The sequence below is a fragment of the Melanerpes formicivorus genome, unplaced genomic scaffold, assembly GCF_026170545.1.
Source record: "Melanerpes formicivorus ecotype bairdi unplaced genomic scaffold, bMelFor1.0.p_v2 SCAF_215, whole genome shotgun sequence".
NCBI lineage: Eukaryota > Metazoa > Chordata > Aves > Piciformes > Picidae > Melanerpes > Melanerpes formicivorus.
Genome location: NW_027142567.1, coordinates 107501 through 114389, shown reverse-complemented (window position 1 = coordinate 114389; position 6889 = coordinate 107501).

Below are 6889 nucleotides of genomic sequence, written 5' to 3'. Positions count from 1 at the left end.
CACCCCAGGCCGCACCAGAAGCCTCCCCCGCACGCTCTGCAGGCTTCTCAGCCACCCCAGGCCGCACCAGAAGCCTCCCCCGCACGCTCTGCAGGCTTCTCAGCCACCCCAGGCCGCAGCAGAAGCCTCTCCCGCACGCCCTGCAGGCTTCTCAGCCACCCCAGGCCGCAGCAGAAGCCTCTCCCGCACGCTCTGCAGGCTTCTCAGCCACCCCAGGCCGCAGCAGAAGCCTCTCCCGCACGCTCTGCAGGCTTCTCAGCCACCCCAGGCCGCAGCAGAAGCCTCCCCCGCACGCTCTGCAGGCTTCTCAGCCACCCCAGGCCGCAGCAGAAGCCTCTCCCGCACGCTCTGCAGGCTTCCGACCCACCCCAGGCCCCAACAGAAGCCTCTCCCGCACGCTCTGCAGGCTTCCGACCCACCCCAGGCCGCAGCAGAAGCCTCTCCCGCACGCTCTGCAGGCTTCCGTCCCACCCCAGGCCGCACCAGAAGCCTCTCCCGCACGCTCTGCAGGCTTCTCAGCCACCCCAGGCCCCAACAGAAGCCTCCCCCGCACGCTCTGCAGGCTTCTCAGCCACCCCAGGCCGCAGCAGAAGCCTCTCCCGCACGCTCTGCAGGCTTCTCAGCCACCCCAGGCCCCAACAGAAGCCTCTCCCGCACGCTCTGCAGGCTTCCGTCCCACCCCAGGCCGCACCAGAAGCCTCTCCCGCACGCTCTGCAGGCTTCCGACCCACCCCAGGCCCCAACAGAAGCCTCTCCCGCACGCTCTGCAGGCTTCTCAGCCACCCCAGGCCGCAGCAGAAGCCTCTCCCGCACGCTCTGCAGGCTTCCGACCCACCCCAGGCCGCACCAGAAGCCTCCCCCGCACGCTCTGTAGGCTTCTGACCCACCCCAGGCCCCAACAGAAGCCTCTCCCGCACGCTCTTCAGGCTTCTCAGCCACCCCAGGCCGCACCAGAAGCCTCCCCCGCACGCTCTGCAGGCTTCTCAGCCACCCCAGGCCGCACCAGAAGCCTCCCCCGCACGCTCTGCAGGCTTCCCACCCACCCCAGGCCGCAGCAGAAGCCTCTCCCCGCACGCCCTGCAGGCTTCTCAGCCACCCCAGGCCGCAGCAGAAGCCTCTCCCGCACGCTCTGCAGGCTTCTCAGCCACCCCAGGCCCCAACAGAAGCCTCTCCCGCACGCTCTGCAGGCTTCCGACCCACCCCAGGCCGCACCAGAAGCCTCCCCCGCACGCTCTGCAGGCTTCCGTCCCACCCCAGGCCGCACCAGAAGCCTCCCCCGCACGCTCTGCAGGCTTCTCAGCCACCCCAGGCCGCACCAGAAGCCTCCCCCGCACGCTCTGCAGGCTTCTCAGCCACCCCAGGCCGCAGCAGAAGCCTCCCCCGCACGCTCTGCAGGCTTCTCAGCCACCCCAGGCCGCAGCAGAAGCCTCCCCCGCACGCTCTGCAGGCTTCTCAGCCACCCCAGGCCCCAACAGAAGCCTCTCCCGCACGCTCTGCAGGCTTCCGACCCACCCCAGGCCGCACCAGAAGCCTCCCCCCGCATGCTCTGTAGGCTTCTGACCCACCCCAGGCCCCAACAGAAGCCTCCCCCGCACGCTCTGCAGGCTTCTCAGCCACCCCAGGCCGCAGCAGAAGCCTCTCCCGCACGCTCTGCAGGCTTCTCAGCCACCCCAGGCCGCACCAGAAGCCTCTCCCGCACGCTCTGCAGGCTTCCGACCCACCCCAGGCCGCACCAGAAGCCTCCCCCGCACGCTCTGCAGGCTTCTCCGCCACCACAGGCCGCACCAGAGGATCTTTTGCACCTCTCTGGACGCCACCCAGAGACTCCAGGCCGCACCAGAGGCCCCCCCCCCAACCATTTACAGGCTGCAGTGCCAGCCTAGGCCCCGCTGGCAGCCTCCCTTGTCTGCTTTGGAAGGCCTCCCATCCACTCCAGACCTGCCTGGAGGCCTCCCTCGACTGCTCCCGGGGCCCTCGAAGCCACCCTAGGCCTTTCTGGAGGACCTGCTCGACCGCTCGGGCGGCTTCTGACGCACCCTCGGCCATCCGGCGCCCAGCAGCTCCCAGGGCCAGGCACCGGCCTCCCCCTCCGGCCGCCCCTGGGGCCGGGGGTGGCTCGGACTCGGCGCCCCCAACGTGTCGTCCCGTCCCCCCCCCGCCCCGCACCGCCGAACATTCGCTGCAGCCGAGGGCTTGCCGCTCGACGCCTACCCCACCCGCCCAGCCCCCCGCTGCGGCCCGGCGCTGCCCCGGCCGCTGCGCCCTGCCTCTCATCGCTCCCCCCACCCGGCAACCGGCCGCCGGGCACGGCAAGTCCCAGGGCAGGGAACAGGTGCTGCCGGGACCCCGTGCTGGCTGCCGGCTTCCCGGGGCTGCCCCGGGCACGGACAGGTCGCCCCCCCCGCCCCGGCGAATGTTCACCGAACCGGCTGCCGGCTGCCTTCGAGCACCCCCCGCCCCCCGCCACTATCGTCCCCCCCCGCCCCCCCTCCGCCTCCGCTGCCGCTTCTCCCCGCACCGCCTCCACTGCCTCCCCCCGCCGCCGGCGAACGAGTCGCCGGATCCGTAGGGTGCCGGGAGCCCGAACGGCGAGCGGCTCCGGCTGCTGCCGGGACCGCGGGGATTCGAGCCGCTCCGGCCGCGGCCGGGACCCCGTGCCGGAAGCCGGCATCCCGGGACGGCCCCGGGACGGCCCCGGTCGCCGGCCGGGTGACGTTCAGCGAAGCGGCTGCCGCCAGTCTTTGGGCCTCCCCCGTGCCGGGGCCGCGGGGCTTCGAGCCGGTCCGGCCGCGGCCGGGATCCGGGGCCGGACGATGGCTTCCCGGGCCGGTCCCGGTCGCCTCCCGGGTGACGTTCACCGAAGCGGCTGCCGGCTGTCTTCGAGCCCCCCCCCCCCCCTCCGCCTCCGCGGCCGCTTCTCCCCGCACCCCCTCCACTGCCTCCCCCCGCCGCCGGCGAACGAGTCGCCGGATCTGTAGGGTGCCGGGAGCCCGAACGGCGAGCGGCTCCGGCTGCTGCCGGGACCGCGGGGATTCGAGCCGCTCCGGCCGCGGCCGGGACCCCGTGCCGGAAGCCGGCATCCCCGGACGGCCCCGGGACGGCCCCGGTCGCCGGCCGGGTGACGTTCACCGAAGCGGCTGCCGGCTGTCTTCGAGCCCCCCCCCCCTCCGCCTCCGCTGCCGCTTCTGCCCGCACCCCCTCCACTGCCTCCCCCCGCCGCCGGCGAACGAGTCGCCGGATCCGTAGGGTGCCGGGAGCCCGAACGGCGAGCGGCTCCGGCTGCTGCCGGGACCGCGGGGATTCGAGCCGCTCCGGCCGCGGCCGGGACCCCGTGCCGGAAGCCGGCATCCCGGGACGGCCCCGGGACGGCCCCGGTCGCCGGCCGGGTGACGTTCAGCGAAGCGGCTGCCGCCAGTCTTTGGGCCTCCCCCGTGCCGGGGCCGCGGGGCTTCGAGCCGGTCCGGCCGCGGCCGGGATCCGGGGCCGGACGATGGCTTCCCGGGCCGGTCCCGGTCGCCTCCCGGGTGACGTTCACCGAAGCGGCTGACGGCTGTCTTCGAGCCCCCCCCCCCCCTCCGCCTCCGCGGCCGCTTCTGCCCGCACCCCCTCCACTGCCTCCCCCCGCCGCCCGCGAACGAGTCGCCGGATCTGTAGGGTGCCGGGAGCCCGAACGGCGAGCGGCTCCGGCTGCTGCCGGGACCGCGGGGATTCGAGTCGGTCCGGCCGCGGCTGGGACCCCGTGCCTGTCGCAGGCTTCCCGGGACGGCCCCGGAACGGCCGCGGTCGCCGGCCGGGTGACGTTCACCGAGGCGACTGCCGGCTGTCTTCGAGCCCCCCCCCCCCCTGCCGGAGCCGCGGGGATACGAGCCGGTCCGGCCGCGGCCGGGACCCCGTGCCGGAAGCCGGCATCCCGGGACGGCCCCGGGACGGCCCCGATCGCCTCCTGGGTGACGTTCACCGAAGCGGCTGCCGGCTGTCTTCGAGCCCCCCCCCCCTCCGCCTCCGCTGCCGCTTCTCCCCGCACCCCCTCCACTGCCTCCCCCCGCCGCCCGCGAACGAGTCGCCGGATCTGTAGGGGGCCGGGAGCCCGAGGCGGCGAGCGGCTCCGGCTGCTGCCGGGACCGCGAGGCTTCGAGCCGGTCCGGCCGCGGCCGGGATCTCGTGCCGAACGTCGTCTTCCCGGGACGGTCCCGGGAGGGCCCCAGTCTCCTCCCGGGTGACGTTCACCGAAGCGGCTGCCGGCTGTCTTCGAGCCCCCACCCCTGCCGTGGCCGCGGGGATTCGCCCCGGTCCGGCAGCTGACGGTTCCCTGTGTCGGACGCCGGCTTCCCGGGACTGCCCCGGGACAGCCCCGGTCGCCTCCCGGGTGACGTTCACCGAAGCTGCTGCCGCCTGTCTTTGTCCCCCCCCCCCGTGCTCTCCCTCAGGCGGGAGGTAGACGTGCTCTCCCTCGGCGAGTAGACGTGCTCTCCCTCGGCGAGTAGACGTGCTCTCCCTCGGCGGGTAGACGTGCTCTCCCTCGGCGAGTAGACGTGCTCTCCCTGGGCGAGTAGACGTGCTCTCCCTGGGCGAGTAGACGTGCTCTCCCTGGGCGAGTAGACGTGCTCTCCCTCGGCGAGTAGACGTGCTCTCCCTGGGCGAGTAGACGTGCTCTCCCTGGGCGAGTAGACGTGCTCTCCCTGGGCGAGTAGACGTGCTCTCCCTGGGCGAGTAGACGTGCTCTCCCTGGGCGAGTAGACGTGCTCTCCCTGGGCGAGTAGACGTGCTCTCCCTGGGCGAGTAGACGTGCTCTCTCTGGGCGAGTAGACGTGCTCTCCCTGGGCGAGTAGACGTGCTCTCCCTGGGCGAGTAGACGTGCTCTCCCTCGGCGAGTAGACGTGCTCTCCCTCGGCGAGTAGACGTGCTCTCCCTCGGCGAGTAGACGTGCTCTCCGCGGAGATCGCGCTTGTCGCCAAGGGGTCGCTGTTGCGCTCTGCCTCCGCCTACGTCATCGTACAAGCCGGCGTGATTTCTGCGACCTGCCGCTGGGCGGAGGTCGGCTGGTTGTGCGCTCGCGGAGCTGACGGCCCTCCAGTTCCGTATATGAGGGAACAAGCGACGCCGAGCACTCCCAGGGCAGCGCTGCCGAGCGGCTGCTCCAAGCCACCCGCCAGGCGGCTGGGCAGGGGTCCGTCTGGCTTCTCGGTGGCTTTCGCCCGGGTCAGAGAGGGGACCCGCGGGGCCGAACAAAGGCGCGGCGGTTTGGAGCGGCCGCTGGCGCACCCTCAGCGGTGTTGGATGGGTTTCGCTCGTCCGTGAGCCGGAGCCCAGCCCGGGCTCGGCAACGAAAGCGGGGAAAAGAAAAAAAGTTGACGAGTGGCTGGCGCCGGCCACTGCCGAAGTGTGGAACCCCCGAAGCGAAGTTTGCCCGGTGGGGCACGGGGGCAGAGAAAGCCGGGGAGACGTGGTGCCGGCGTCGGTCCCACCAAGAATGGAAAGCAAGCCCGTCCAGGCACGGCGAGAGAGAGCCCGGTAAGGGGCAGAGAGAGTTCCCAGCACTGGACCCTCTTCACGGGGGTTCCCCCCCATGGCCAAAGCCGCAGCCCGCGGGGGCACGGCATCTAAGGGAAAAGCCAGCGGCGGTGACTGGCCACTCGTATGCTATGGAGCCCGGCATGGGGGGAGGAGGGCAAGCCGGTGCCCCAGCACGGCTTCCTCCTGGCTCCAGAGGGGCGCCCCGTGATGGAGATGTAACTCGGTGCAGCTTGAGGGAAAATGCAAGCCCACATTTCGGGGAGGCAGAGGTGCCCTGTGAGCCGGTGCGGCCCGGTGCAGCTTGCCCCCCCCCCCCCCCATCTCTGGAGGGCGCCCCGTTTGCTCCTCCGGCGTGTTGCCCGCACGCCGAGCCCCGTGCCTGCTGGCTGCTCCCGAGGGCGGTGGCGGGTGCGCGTGGCTGTGTCTGTCCCAGAAGAGCGAGGCCGTGGGGCCTCCGCTGGCTTCCTTTCCTTCTGTCCTTGTTGATCGATGAGGCCTTTCGGGTCGCGTCGGAAAGGGCCCCCGGCCGGCAGGGCAAGGGCGGTCTTCCTTTCCACTTCGCTTCCCGTCGCGTGTGAGGTGTCGTCCTCGTTCCCCCAGCCCCGAGCGGCTCGAGCGGGGGGGAGCCGTGGCGTTAGCGGCCCGGCGCGTGCCTTGCCGCATCCTCCCCTTTCCACCTCCCCCCCGGCGCTGGGGCAGGGTTCGGGGACCGGTCTACCGCAACCGGCTTTGTGACTGCTGCGTGGCCCCGTGAGTTTTCAGGTGTCCTAAAACGCGTGAGGCGCCGGTGTCGTCCTCGGTTCCGGGTACCCGCGGGTGCCGGCCGCGAGCAGCTGCGTGTGGCGGGGGTTGGCCGAGCCGAGAGCGAGGCGGCGGCGTCGCGAAAGTTAAAAGGGGCTAAAAGCGGCGCCGCGCGTGAGGCCTCACCTGCCCGGGTGGGGTCCCCGAGGGTTCCTCCCTAAATGAAACCTCTAGCCTGAGAAGGGCGGCTTTGTGGCCCGTACCCCCGCCCGCTGCCGAGCGAGCCGCCCCGGCTCTAAGGTCCTGGCGTGCCGGGGGCGCGCCCCGCTTCCGCGGGTCGCTGTCTCCTCTAGCACGTCCCGGTGCTCCCGTGGCAAGGCGGGGAGAGAGACGAGGGCCTTCTCCCCGCCGGGCGTGTCGGTATCGCTCGCTTCCGCTGCTGCTGCCTGAATCGTGCCCGGGATCTGGCAGCCAGGGGCCGGCCTCGGGGGCGGGGGAGCCCCAGCCGGCCTCTGTGGCCGCGTGGAGTCGGGAAGCGTGTGCTTGCGTGCGCACGCGAGGGAACTAGCCGCGTCAGCGGGTTGCCGGGCCGCCTCGTCCGCGGCCTTCGCGGGAGGAGCCCGGCCCGCCAGGG